The sequence below is a fragment of the Macaca thibetana genome, chromosome 10, assembly GCF_024542745.1.
Source record: "Macaca thibetana thibetana isolate TM-01 chromosome 10, ASM2454274v1, whole genome shotgun sequence".
NCBI classification, from domain to species: Eukaryota; Metazoa; Chordata; class Mammalia; order Primates; family Cercopithecidae; genus Macaca; species Macaca thibetana.
This window is the reverse complement of record NC_065587.1, coordinates 82,601,334-82,615,103: the sequence shown is the minus strand read 5'-3', so window position 1 is coordinate 82,615,103 and position 13,770 is coordinate 82,601,334. Positions and strand designations below refer to the sequence as shown.

Sequence of the window (13,770 nt, the reverse complement as noted above, 5' to 3'; positions counted from 1 at the left end):
ATGAAAAATTAAAAATTCAATCATCCAAATATTTTTAAATGTAATATACATATGTTTGCTTTCATATAGAACAAACAGCCAGGTGATTGATCAAGCTATTTGCTTTTCAACCAGTTGTTTTCACAGTATGATTATTACATAAACTCTAACAGTGATATTTTATCAGTTTTTTGTAGATTTTCTAATTTTACTGGATTCTTCAATTTATTTACTATAGTCATCTAGTCCTATTTATATAATTTATCAGCCAATAAAATATAGTAAAAAAAAAAAAACTGGTTGTTATGACTTCTTTAAGCCTGTTCCCTCAGACTCAGAACCAAGATTATAATGCCAGGATTGAAGAGAATATTCTAAGATTGGATAAAGTGATTTACACCCTGCAGCTTCCATGATTGAGAGATTTAGGGAGAAAAAAACAAAAACACATTAACTCTGGAAACAAGCAGGAGTGTCTTTGAAATCATCAGGAATTCCCAAGAGACAAAATAATAGGTGGAATTGAATTGAAAGAGAAAACTTTTGCCCAAAATGTGCAAAAGAGAATACTGCTAGGAAAGACGTAAGAGTAGCTTCAGGGAAAAAAAGGAAGGAGCCCTGGCGCGGTGGCTCACGCCGGTAAGCACTTCAGGGTTTGAGGCGGGTGGATCACCTGAGGTCGGGAGCCTGGCCAACATGGTGAGACCCCGTCTGTATTAAAAATACAAAAATTAGCCAGGCAGGGTGGTGGGTACCTGGAATATCAGCTACTTGGGAGGCTGAGGCATGAGAATCTCTTGAACCCGGGAGGTGGAGGTTGTAGTAAGCCAAGATCGCGCCACTGCACTCTAGCCTGGGGGACAGAGTAAGATTCTGTCTCAAAAAAAAAAAAAATGCAGTAGGAGCAGCCTAGCAATTCTGACCCCCACTCCCCTCTCAATCGCCACTACCACCATATACAGAGGAAAGGGCAAGACTTATGAAAGGCTAGGTTACTAGGTTGTTGGACCAACCCTCCTACTGAAATAAAATGATACATGTAAAATACAAACTTCTTAAATGCATCAGAGAGTTTAGAAGACAGTGAAGTACCAGATAAAAAATCTAGGGAAAATCTAGAACCTAGAGAAGTAAGCACAAATGCCCCTGAGCAGAGCCAAGATTTGCTCCCTCCTGGCCCCAGCCGTGCACCTGAACATCAAAGCAGCTTTTGCCCCTGTGCTAGGCAAGTGTAGACACTGGTTTTAATGGCCACACAAAGAGGATAGAATCCAATACTCTAGACCTGTCCAAGGTGAGAAGTCTAGTAAGAGACCTTTTCAACATTAACCTGGGACCAGAAAATGCTATACTCTTAAAATAAGGGCACACTACCCCTTCCCAAGTTCAGGGATCAATAGGACTTAACTTTTAGCAGAGCAAAGAGAAAAGGAAAAAGAAAAATATATCTCTCTGAGAAGTTGTGTGGTCATGTGCCAGCCCTCACAGCTTGGGTTTACATTGCTTAGGGGTTCCCAGGTACCCCAACCCTAGAACTACCTCTAAGGTTAGATCTAGGCACCTAGGTTAAACGTCAGGAAACTGGCAAAAGTAAATTCACGTTTTCTCCATGGAAAGACAACTTCATCATAGGCCTCAAAGAATCCACCCTGATAAAGTTTGCAGTACATAGTCAAAAATAAGTGCAAAAGGAGACAAATCACTATTAGGTGGGAGCATTTGTGGTCGGCATTTGTGCCAGAGATATAGACTGTGGCTGCAAATGGCTAGTGATATTCATGGAGTCTCTATTCCTATTCCTAGAAGACTAGCTCCTGTTACACTCTGATAGCACACCCTGCAATACCCACAAAGTCACTGGTAGAAAGCTGAGGTAATTCGTTATAGCATTCACAGACAGATTAACGGGGAAAATCCAAGCCTAACACGAGGACAGTAGGACTCAGCAGTACTTACATATTCTACAATTTGAACAATTCGGAGAATATTGGCATGGCCCCTGCACAAGGGTGACCCCCAAATTTGTGAAGCATTCCATATTTTTTAAAAAGCAAACATTTGAAGACTTTAAAACATAAAATACCGTAATATATATTTAGAGAGGTTGCTTAATCCATGAAACAAGAACAGGCTTTAATGAAAGAAAAAAGATATTTTAGAAATGAAATATCTGATAGCAAAAGTAAAAACCTTAAGGCTGAATGGCAAAATTGTCATAGCTGAAGAGCAACCTGGATGCTCAAGATCAAACTGAGAAATTCCCTCAGATCATAATACAAACAGATAGGGAGATGATACATATGAAACAAAGGTTAAGGCACTTGGAGGATACACACAAACATTACAATATCCAGACAATAGGATTTCCAGAAAGAGAAAATAGAACTCAGAGGAAAAATAAATCAAACAAAATTCCCTAGATATGAAAAAAGACTCAAGTTTTTACATTAAGGCCCACTTTGTGCCAAGCAAGAAGACAGGGAAAAGACCCGCTCATAGAAAATAGTGGTAAAATTTTAGTACTTTATGGATAATAAGAAAATCCTAAAAGCTTCTAAAAAGAAGCTTTTAGAACATGTTATTTACAAACAAAAAGCACCCTCTTGACTTCAGATTCTTTAGCCACACTGAGTATAAGAAGACACTAGAGAAATATTTTCTAAAATACTGAGGCGAAAATGATTTTGAACTTAGAATTCTATAATCTGACAATCAGACAAGTGTAATGACATTTTCAAACATGAGGCATTTTCAGACATGAATGGATTCAGAATATTTATCACCCACAAAACCCTAGCTGAAATAATAGCTAGAAATGAAGTGAAAAATGAATCCAAGAGAAGACTGGAAGTGGTAAGCCAAGTAACCTTTAAGACTTATGATAAATCTAAATAAAGTTTCATTTTATTTTTTAGAAATACAATAATCACAAAGATTTATTTTTTAAAATCCTTTTCACAGTAGCAACAGATGTTATAAAATAGCTAGGAATAACTTTAATGAAGGTGGAATAAAATACCCAGGGAATGAAAATTAAAATGTATCTGGAGAACATTAAACAAAGAAACCTGAATAAATTAAAGCTGTATGTCTAAATGATTCTGTGTTGTAAATATGCCAAGTTTTTGTAAATTAACATTTCCAGTCAATTGTAAAGTAACAATTCCAGTCAAAATATCAACATATTTCTAAATGAATCTGACAAGCCTATTCTAAAATTCATCTAGAAAAGAAATTATGCTGGAATTCCCAAGATAAGTTGCACAAAGAGGAACATAGAGGGGGTGTGTGTGTGTGTCCCCATACACACAGAGAAGTTCCTGCTCAACCAGATAGTAAAATATACAATTATAAATATACAATAATTAGATATATAGTAATTAGGGTATTGCCAGAAGAATAGAGGAGTAGATCAGGAAAACAGAACAGAGAGTTAAAAACGGACCAGTGCATGAATAAGAATTTAGTACTTGAAAGGAGATTTTTAAATGTAATAGGAAAGAGATGAATTATAATGATTGCTAGTGACAAATTGTCCATTCATTTAGGACATAACGGTAGATACCACTTCATACGAATCACAAAAATGATCCAGATGGATTAAAAATGTAAATTGTAGCCAGGCACAGTGGTTCATGCCTGTAATCCCAACACTTTGGGAGGCTGAGGTGGGTGGATCACCTGCGCTCAGGAGTTCGAGACCAGCCTAGGCAACATGGTGAAACCTCATCTCTACTAAAAATATATATAAAAAAAAAGAAAAGAAAAAATTAGCGAGCTGTGATGGCATATGCCTGTGGTCCCAGCTACTCAGGAGGCTGAGGTGGGAGGATTGCTTGAGCCTGGGAGGTGAATGTTGCAGCAAGCTGAGATTGTGCCACTGCACTTCAGCCTGGATGACAGCATGAGACCCCGTCTCAAAAAAACAAAACAAAACAAAAGTACGTTGTAAAAGCAAAACTATAAAAATAGTTTAAGGAAATACATGAAAATATAGATTCAAATGCTTGGTAAGAAAACCTTCTTGAACAAAACACAAACAAAAGGTTATAAGTGAGGAAAGAATGTATAATTTTCTCTGCTTCAAGATTTAAGACGTCTATGGTGAAAAGGATACAATAAACAGTTGAAAGGTTGAAAACAGACTGAAGAATATATTTACAACATACACACTGAATCAAATAACATCCAGAATATATAGGGAATTCCTAAAGATTTTTTTTTAAAAAGAGCCTGATAGAAAAGTGGGCAAATGAGGCCGGGCGCGGTGGCTCAAGCCTGTAATCCCAGCACTTTGGGAGGCCGAGACGGGCGGATCACGAGGTCAGGAGATCGAGACCATCCTGGCTAACACGGTGAAACCCCGTCTCTACTAAAAAATACAAAAAACTAGCCGGGCGAGGTGGCGGGCGCCTGTAGTCCCAGCTACTTGGGAGGCTGAGGCAGGAGAATGGCGTAAACCCGGGAGGCGGAGCTTGCAGTGAGCTGAGATCCGGCCACTGCACTCCAGCTCGGGTGACAGAGCGAGACTCCGTCTCAAAAAAAAAAAAAAAAAAAAAAAAAAAAATGGGCAAATGACCTAACAGTCAGTTCCTTAGGGAGGAAATATAAATACTCCCAAATGTGAAAAGATGGTTAACTGTGCCAGTAATCATGCAAATGAAAATTAACAATGAGACACCAGTGTTATCACAATACATTGACAAAAATTGAAAAGTGCCAGTTATGGTGAGAAAAAGTTAATATTCCTATATAGTAACATATATAGTATATATAAGAATATATAGGAATATTAATTTCTATTAATTAATATGTGTAGCAGTACTTTTTTTTTTTTTTTTTGAGATGGCGTTTCACTCTTGTTGCCCAGGCTAGAGTGCAATGGCACGATCTTGGCTCACTGCAACCTCTGCCCCCCTGGGGTTCAAGTAATTCTCTTGTCTCAACCTCCCAAGTAGCTGGGATTACAGGCACCTGCCACCACGCTTGGCTAATTTTGTATTTTTAGTAGAGACAATGTTTCGCCATGTTGGCCAGGCTGGTCTCCAGCTCCTGACCTCAGGTGATCTGCCTACCTCAGCCTCCCAAAGTACTAGGATTAGAGGTGGATTAGAGGTGTGAGCCACCGCACCCGGCCTTGGCAGTATTATGTATAACATACATACACTATGTGTGGAAGTAGAGTAGTAGCTTTTTGGAATGCCAATTTGGCATTATCTATTAATATTTAAAATGAGCACACTACCTCTCAAATGAGCAAATTTACTTCTTGTCCACCCTAGCAAACCCTCATACCTGTTTTATAGGAAATATGTTCAAGGTTATCCCTTACAGTATTGCTTATTATAGCAAAATAATTAAAAACATCATAAATGTCTATCCATATTTAATAATTAAATGGAAACCACTGTTGTAGAGACAACTCTCTTCCAACCTTGAGATTCTGGATTTTATTTCACAGTATGTCAGAAGACAATTCCAAACTTGAGATTCTTTGACTCTAAGTTTTGAATTGTAACTTAAAAGGCAGTTTGGTCAAATTTTAGATCCAGCAGCAGAATTACATGCTGTGTTATAATAAAAGCATTTAATCAAACAACATTTTTAATTAAGAAACTGTGCAGGGTGCTAGGGGCAAACTTGAAAAAAAAAAAAAAAGAGGATGGAGCACTTTCTTCAGAGATCTTATAATCCATAGAATAAAATTCAATATATGATTGGGTGCTAACATAAGTTACAAGGGAGTACCACTTCCTGAAGATGTACCAAGAACGGATGGGTCATTGAAGGCAGTAGTATCCAGTGCGACCTAGAGGTAGGAAAGCAAATTTATTTCGTCATTTAACAGATATGTATTAAGTATCTGTTATAGGACAGGAACTATAGTAGGCATCGGCTCTAATGTTGAAACAGGAAAGACATGTCCTGGAAGGATGAATAACAATTGGATATTTGGAAAAGAACAGGAAAGCATTCCAAATTAGAAGTACACAAATAAGTAAAATACATGGGTGTGAGAATGAGTAGAATGTACATACGGGGTAGGAGGATACTACCACTTCAATAAGAGCAGGATGTAGTGTGAAATAAATTGGTTAAGAAAAATAAGATTGGATTATTGAAAGGCTTAAATTGTCAGACAGAAGAAATTAAAAGAAACTTTACTGAGTGCTAGCAAATGTCAAGCACTTTCACATCCATGATCTCATTTAGTTCTGAGAATAACTCTTCCCACTCCCCACTCACAACTGTGCAATTCAAAGAAAAACAAACACAATAATGTTTTGCCTGTTCATGGGGATGTTGGCATGGAATGAGTAAAGCATGATGGAAGATTTGGAGCTTGAGAAAATGATGATCCCCTTGACAGGGACAGAAAATTGGAGAGAGGATGGTGACTTGGGAGGGGGCACATGAGAAATAATGATTTAGTTTGTGGGGACATTAGGACTTAGAAATGACAGGAATATATTCAGGCCACCTTGCTGCCTATTTAATCACATTGCAGCCACTTCAACTACTGACAACAAAACAAGTAGTTTGAGTGTTTCCACTCTTCATCACAACCCTACGTGGAAACCTATCTATTGCAAAATTTCAGCCTTTCAACCAAAGTCACTCTGTGTCTCTAAGCTTAAAAGCTTTAGTGCCCTATTTCTAGAGGACATAATCACATCTTACACTCACCATTAACAAAGCCTTCATACTTTGTATGAATAGAATTAACTAAGTTAATGTATTCATTATACATTTTAGTTCATAAATTTTAGCATGCAAGAAATACAATTTTTTCAACATTGGAATGTAATTTCTGTTTAATGTCAAGCTAATACGTTTGATGTCAAGCTATTGTAGTGTTAATTTCTCTTTACTACCTCTCTAGCTCTCTCCCTACTCCTAGTCCAAGGAATGTTTTCTCATTTTGGGAAGAGAGCACAGAAAGCCTTGCAGTTACTTTGATGTTATATCCCAGTTATTCTACATTTATTCTATTGTCCAGATTGTAAGTCCTTTCTTTTCCTCCAACAACCAAGAAAATTTCTTTCTTTCTATCACATCATTTTTTTTCTGAAGCAATGAGCAACTCACTGACTAAATTGGGAAAAGGCCACAGGTACAAAAAAGTACCAAGAAAAACCATCAGTTAATATTGTCATCAGTTAATATGTTCCACCACATATTCTCACTTATAATTTGTATTTCTCCAACATTATTTCTCACCTAATCAAGAATTAATCATAAAATAACATTTATTAGACACTTGCTATGTGCTAGGCACCGTGCCACGCACACTGCATAAATTACTCAACTATCCTTCAAGGTTGCTCTTAAGCTCTTTACTTGTATCTACAGGAGGTAATTAGGCTTCTGGAAGGAATACTCTCAGCAAAGCTCAGTTATTTGGCCTTCTCTACTCAGTTAAACTTCATAAAAATTAAAATAAGTAACAGAACTATTCCAGAAAAGAATAAATAAAAGCCTAGTCCCCAGTAACTTTAGTTTTTATGGAAATTTTGCTATCTTTGCACTTGAAGAAGGAAGTGATGAGGAAGAGAGAATAAAAGACCACAAAATATCTTTTCAAGACACTGACACTAAATTATAGACTGTTTCAGAGCATCTGCTATATCTTAATATATATAACTAAGCCATTAGCCTATTACCAAATGTATAACAGTACATCAAAATGTATCTGTATTTAGAGACCTTGAAATATCCAGGTCTGATCTAATTATGCAGAAATAATGATCGTAAATCACTTATGTTAAGAGAGGAATGGAATAGCTCCTTTCTACGCGTGCAATTCTTGCTGTATGGATGCTACAATTATTGTATGACTGAGATGGCTCTCTAGGGAACCAAGGTGTTGTTCTCAGAGCATAGAGGTTGGGGACAATAATGCCCATCACCCTCATCCTGTCAGGGCTCTGGGGAAGAGAAAAGCTGTGTCCTTCAGAATGGGAAGAGCTTAAGTGAGCGGCAGTTAGAATTTGTATTCTTGCCCTTAATGCCAGACAGAGCCAGGTGTGAAGGAAAGTTGCCCCCATATGGTTGAAAGTAAGATGGCACTCCCACCAGCGAGTAGGGAAAGGTTCCTGTGAAATTCTCCCAGGAAAAGGAATGAGCTGGGACCAGGCAGAAGGCAGTTGAGATATTATAACCAGAGATGTGTCAGTGTATATTGAACTGTGTCTATGCCTTTTATATATTTTTTCTTCTTTCTTGAATTACTAAATCTGTTTTGAAAATGCCAGTCAGTTTTACACGTGGTAAGCGTAACCAAGAAAAGAGGTTTCTAGGAAAAGGGGGTAGGAGCACTGATCAGAGTGAGAAAAAGCCAGAGAGAAAGTAAAGTTCAGCAGGAGCTGCTTCTTCCAGGGCTTACAAAGCGTAGCTTCTTCACTTTATTTCAATAAGGGAAGTGCTTTTCACACAGATGCTAATGCTACTTCCTTTAAAAAGATAGGTTTCGGCTGGGCACGGTGGCTCACTCCTGTAATCCCAGCACTTTGGGAGGCTGAGATGGGGGGATCCCGAGGTCAGGAATTCAAGACCAGCCTGGTCAATATGGTGAAACCCCATCTCTACTAAAAATACAAAAATTAGCTGGGTGTGGTAGCATGTGCCTATAGTTCCAGCTACTTGGGAGGCTGAGGTAGAAGAATTGCTTGAACCCGAGAGGCAGAGAGTGAGCTGAGATTGTGCCACTGCACTCCAGCCTGGGTGACAGAGCGAGACTCCATCTCAAAAAAAAAAAAAAGGTATCTGCTAACAGAGAAAGAGAGGGGAACTTACATTTGTTATTAAGGTGCCATGTATTTAATAAAACACCAAACACTTTAAACTTTGATTCTATTCTGTCTTCACACATACTCCGAAAGGTAGGAACAGCATTTCTATTTTATACAAAACTGAGGCTCATGGAGGTTAAATAATTTAATACTTTATCCAACTTCTTCACATGGTTAAATAAGAAAACATGAAATGACTATTTCTAAACATCATTTGGTGGCGGGGCACAGTGGCTTACACCTGTAATCCCAGCACTTTGGGAGGCCAAGGTGGACGGAGCGCCTGAGGTCAGGAGTTTGTAACCAGCCTGGCCAACAACACTGTGTTGGCCAACACAGACGAGGCCAAACCTCGTCTCCACTAAAAATACAAAAATTAGCTGGGTGTGGTAATGGGTGCCTGTAATCCCTGCTACTCGAGAGCCACTGTGCCTGAGCCACTATGCCTGGCCGATATTTTATTCTTCTAATCCTTTTCCCAATGCTAGGAATATATTCTATATGATTTATTTTGTCATTAGTTATTGGTCTGCCTTAGCTTCAGAGAATTGAGGTTTTTGAACCAAGAAGTCCTAATAGGCTGAAAACACAGAATCATTTCAGTTGTCAATTGCTGCATTAACAACCCAAAACTTAGTGAGTTCAAGCAACAATGATTTATTAATCCTCATAATCTCATAATTCTGTGGGTTGACTGGGTGGTTTTTCACAGATCTCATCTGGACTCACTCTCATGCAGTTTCATGCAGCTGGTGGTCAGCAGAGACAGCTGGGATGGCTGGGCTTCTCTGTCCACATGGTCTGTTATTCCTTGCTTCTTCAGGACATGGTGGTCTCACGGCATTGCTCCAGGAGGATAAAAGAGGCTACAAGGCCTAAGGACTAGCCTTGGAAGTTGAAGTGTCATCTGCCATATTTCAGTTGGTCAAAGCAAGTCAAAAGCGTATCCCAGACTTAAGGAGTGGGAAAAAATAATCTCCACCTCTTAATGGGAGGACTGGGCAAAGTCACATTGCAAAGCGATGGGAACACAAGGAGTTGTGATTCCCTGGGGGCCATTGTTGTAACAATCTGCAATAGTCCACCACCCTTAGGCCTCAATGATTCATGTCTCTTTCATGAATCTCATCCTCCCAAAATTACCCGTCTCATCTTATCATATCATCAAGCTCAGAATCCATGAGCTCATGGTCTGTATGAAGTCAAGATGTCGATGAAGTTCCTTAGGTATAGTTCTTTAATTAAGGCACCTGTAAACTAAACAGACAAGTTATTCCCCTATGCCTTCACACACCCAATGTACACTGGAGAGACAGAAAAACCACATTAGACACTGCTGTCCTGAAAGGGTGAAGGAGAGACATACGAGTCACTGGTCCATGGCAATTTGGAAATCTAGCCAGGTGCATGTTGAAAGGTTCCTCTACTCCAGGGACAGGCAATGTTTATTAATTAGGACCCAGTTCTACCCTCTGGAAGTGGTTTCCTAATGTATTGATCTATTTGGCTCTTGGCAATACCCTCTGGGCTTGGCTCTGCCTTCTGAGTCATCCTTCTTTTACATAAGAAATGGCCCATGTTTGTGGCTGAGTAGCTGTCTCATGCTGCCTCCTATTCCTGGAAAGATGAAGGCCCAGAGGCCTTTTCTCATTTTGAACTGTCTCAATTTCTTTTAACCCAAGCTAGTGGCTTTTGTTCAACACAACACTGTTTAAAACCTTGTAAGTCTTCGATGAATCTGATGGGCTTCCCCTCCATGCCCCAAAAACCACATGGACAATTCTTTTGGAGGCAGGAGGCTGTAGTGCTAGCTTCTTCCCTACCACTTCAAAATTCTTCTACCTCAGTAGAAGGGGAGGAGTAAATCAAAGCTGTAGTGTGCATAGGATGGTGTGTTTCATGTTATGTAAATTGATGTGTCCCATAAAATGTTGTGCACAAATCAGATTTTTGTTTTTTAAAAAATGGAGTTTATGTCATTATAGAAACTTGCCACTTAAAATCAACCTATTGTGAATCCTTTGGTAAGGTTTGGAGTGGCGATAGTATAGAAAGAAGAGCTCTGGAGTCAGAACTGCATATGAATACCACTCTGCCTTGTGACCTGGGACAAGTGACTTATTCTCACTTGGTGAGAACACAGATATTCTGTGCTTGCTATTTTGATGAGTTGTTATGGAGATTGAAGATAAAGTATCTAAAGAATCTAGGATATAATAAATTACAGTTAGAGCTATAATTCTAGAGCTGAATGAAACTTTAGTCCCCTTCCAAGGCTAACTCCACATCAGACAGTTTTGATGGTATATGCTATTATATATATTCATTTATTCATGATGATCATGAACTACTGATCTATTATGTGCATTATGAAACATATCCCTAAAATAGAGATAATGAAGGAGATTTTTTAAAACCTCAGGCAAGTAGATCTAATATTTTCTTCCTGCACCCGGTAGATTGTGGTTTTTTACAGGCAGTGCTTGAATTTGTGGGAATTTCAGCATCCTGTAGGGGAAGTGATAAAACAGTGGTGGAGATCTCCAGCAATCACCAATGTTTCTCAAGTGGTACAAGACAAGCTACTCTAAAGTAGGACGCATTATTTGTAACAGAATGTTTTCCCTAGTAGCCAATGGAAACTTCTTTTTCTTTAGGTAAAAAATCTGAAAGCCTGAAATTTATAAAATAAACACCCTTGTAATAAGTTTCAAAACTGTTTTGGCTTGCACATCTTCTGCTGGAAATAATGAACAATTGCTGTTATCTTCATGTTATGTTTTAAGCTACTGAATAGTTAATTCCTTCAGTTATATGCTTATGCTTCCTTCCATTTTCCTAATTCTTTTATCTACACTTACCCTACTTTTGATTACTACTTTTAGCCCTGTAATTTTCATGTTACTCTTTGACCACTGACAGTTTGATTTTCTGGACCAGTGTATAATATAAACTTTACTCCATTTAATATCTATAATTTTCTCCTCTCACTCAAATACACATGACACTTTGTACTTCTGTGTCTGTACGTTCTGTACATACTAACTCTAATTTTATTCTGTGTACTTTGGGGAATGCAATAATGGGAATCTACCAAATCACATTGCTTTTTCTAGTTTACTTTTTCTAGTTGTGATAATGGAGTTTAAAAACTGCTAGACATTTTATGTGACTATAATACCAGTCATGATGTTTGATTTCTAATACACAAATATAATTAGGTTGAGGAATTTTCTTTGAAAGATACTATAATTGAGAGATGTCACATTACTGGCAAAGCATTAATAAGTACTAATAACATGAACTCTCTAATTATGTTTTACTTGCCATAGTCCCTTTTAAACTACTAATGTGTTAGGTTGGTGCAAAAGTAATTGTCGTTTTGGGCCGTGAATTTTAAATAATTATAGCTAGGCTTAAACACATCTTTGTTAATCAAAATAAGAACGATTACAATCAACACATTTTTGCCAAGGAGAAATAAGTTTGTGTTTTCCTGTAGTGTAAGAATCCATGCTTCCGGATTTGACAAACTCTTGGAAAGCATTTTCTGAATCTTGCTGGTTGTGGAGGCATTTTCCCCGCAAAAAGTTGTCGAGATGTTTGAAGAAGTGGTAATCGGTTGGCGACAGGTCAGTTGAATATGGCGGATGAGGTAAAACTTGAAAGCCCAATTCGTTTGACTTTTGAAGCTTTGGTTGTACAATGTGCGGTCAGGCCTTGTCCTGGAGAAGAATTGGGCCCTTTCTGTTGACCAATGTCGGCTCAGGCGTTGCAGTTTTCTGTGCATCTCTTCGATTTGCTGAGCATACTTCTCAGATGTCATGGTTTCACTGGGATTCGGAAAGCTGTAGTGGATCTGACTGGCAGCAGACCGCCAAACAGTGACCATGACCATTTTTGGATGCAAGTTTGGCTTTGGGAAGTGCTTTGGAGCTTCTTCCTGGTCACAATCTGATTGAGAAATGGTTCATTGTTAAGAAAACACTTTAAAATGATAGTTTTTCCAATTTTTATTCAGCTCATGAGGCACCCACTTATTAAACTTTTTCACCTTTCCAATTTGCTTCAAATGACGAACAACCATAGAATGGTCGACGTTGGGTTCTTTGGCAACTTCCCATGTAGTTTTAACAGGATCAGCTTTGATGACTGCTCTCGAATGGTCGTTGTCAATTTCCAATCGCCGGCCACTATGCTCCTCATCTTCAAGGCTCTTGTCTCCTTTGCAAAACTTTTTTTTTTTTTTTTTTTGAGACGGAGTCTCACTCTGTCGCCCAGGCTGGAGTGCAGTGGGTCGATCTCAGCTCACTGCAAGCTCTGCCTCCTGGGTAGCTCCCAAGTAGCTGTATCTACAGGCGCCTGCTACCATGCCCGGCTAACTTTTTTTTGGTATTTTTAGTAGAGATGGGCTTTCACCGTGTTAGCGAGGATGGTCTCAATCTCCTGACCTCATGATCTGACCACCTCGGCCTCCCAAAGTGCTGGGATTACAGGTGTGAGCCACCGCGCCTGGCCCTCCTATGCAAAACTTCTTGAACCACCACTGCACTGTGTGTTCGTTAGCAGTTCCCGGGCCAAATTGTGTTGCTGATGTGGCAGGTTGTCTTTGCTGCTTTACGACCCATTTTGAACTCAAATAAGAAAATCACTCAAGTTTGCTTTTTGTCTAACATCATTCCATAGTCTAAAATAAACAGCAAGTAATAAGCAAAAAAAAGTGAAGTGAGAACGCCCATTAAAATGATGTATAACATAACCACATTTATTTAAGTAATGTATTCCAATATCAAACGGCAAATTCCAACAATGCAAAAACTGCAAGTACTTTCGCACTCACATGTAATATCCTGAAGGCATGTTAAATCCTTTAAAGCAGTAGGTTCCATATAATAATAATAATTATATATACCTAACATTTATTAAAAACTATGTATTAAGTACTGTGCTAAATATATAAATGATCTCATTTAATTATCATAACAATTAATGAAACAGT

The 13,770-nt window shown here is 38.5% G+C and overlaps 1 protein-coding gene and 1 non-coding gene across 4 annotated transcripts in view; both read left to right on the top strand.

Annotated features, from left to right (window-relative positions):
• The window catches only part of SEL1L2 (SEL1L2 adaptor subunit of ERAD E3 ligase), a 138,551-nt gene that overhangs the window by 15,785 nt on the left and 108,996 nt on the right, over positions 1 to 13,770 (top strand). The window lies entirely within an intron of this gene.
• Positions 1,915 to 2,023, top strand: LOC126929876 (U6 spliceosomal RNA). Its single transcript, XR_007717315.1, has one exon. It is a non-coding gene; the product is annotated as a U6 spliceosomal RNA (small nuclear RNA).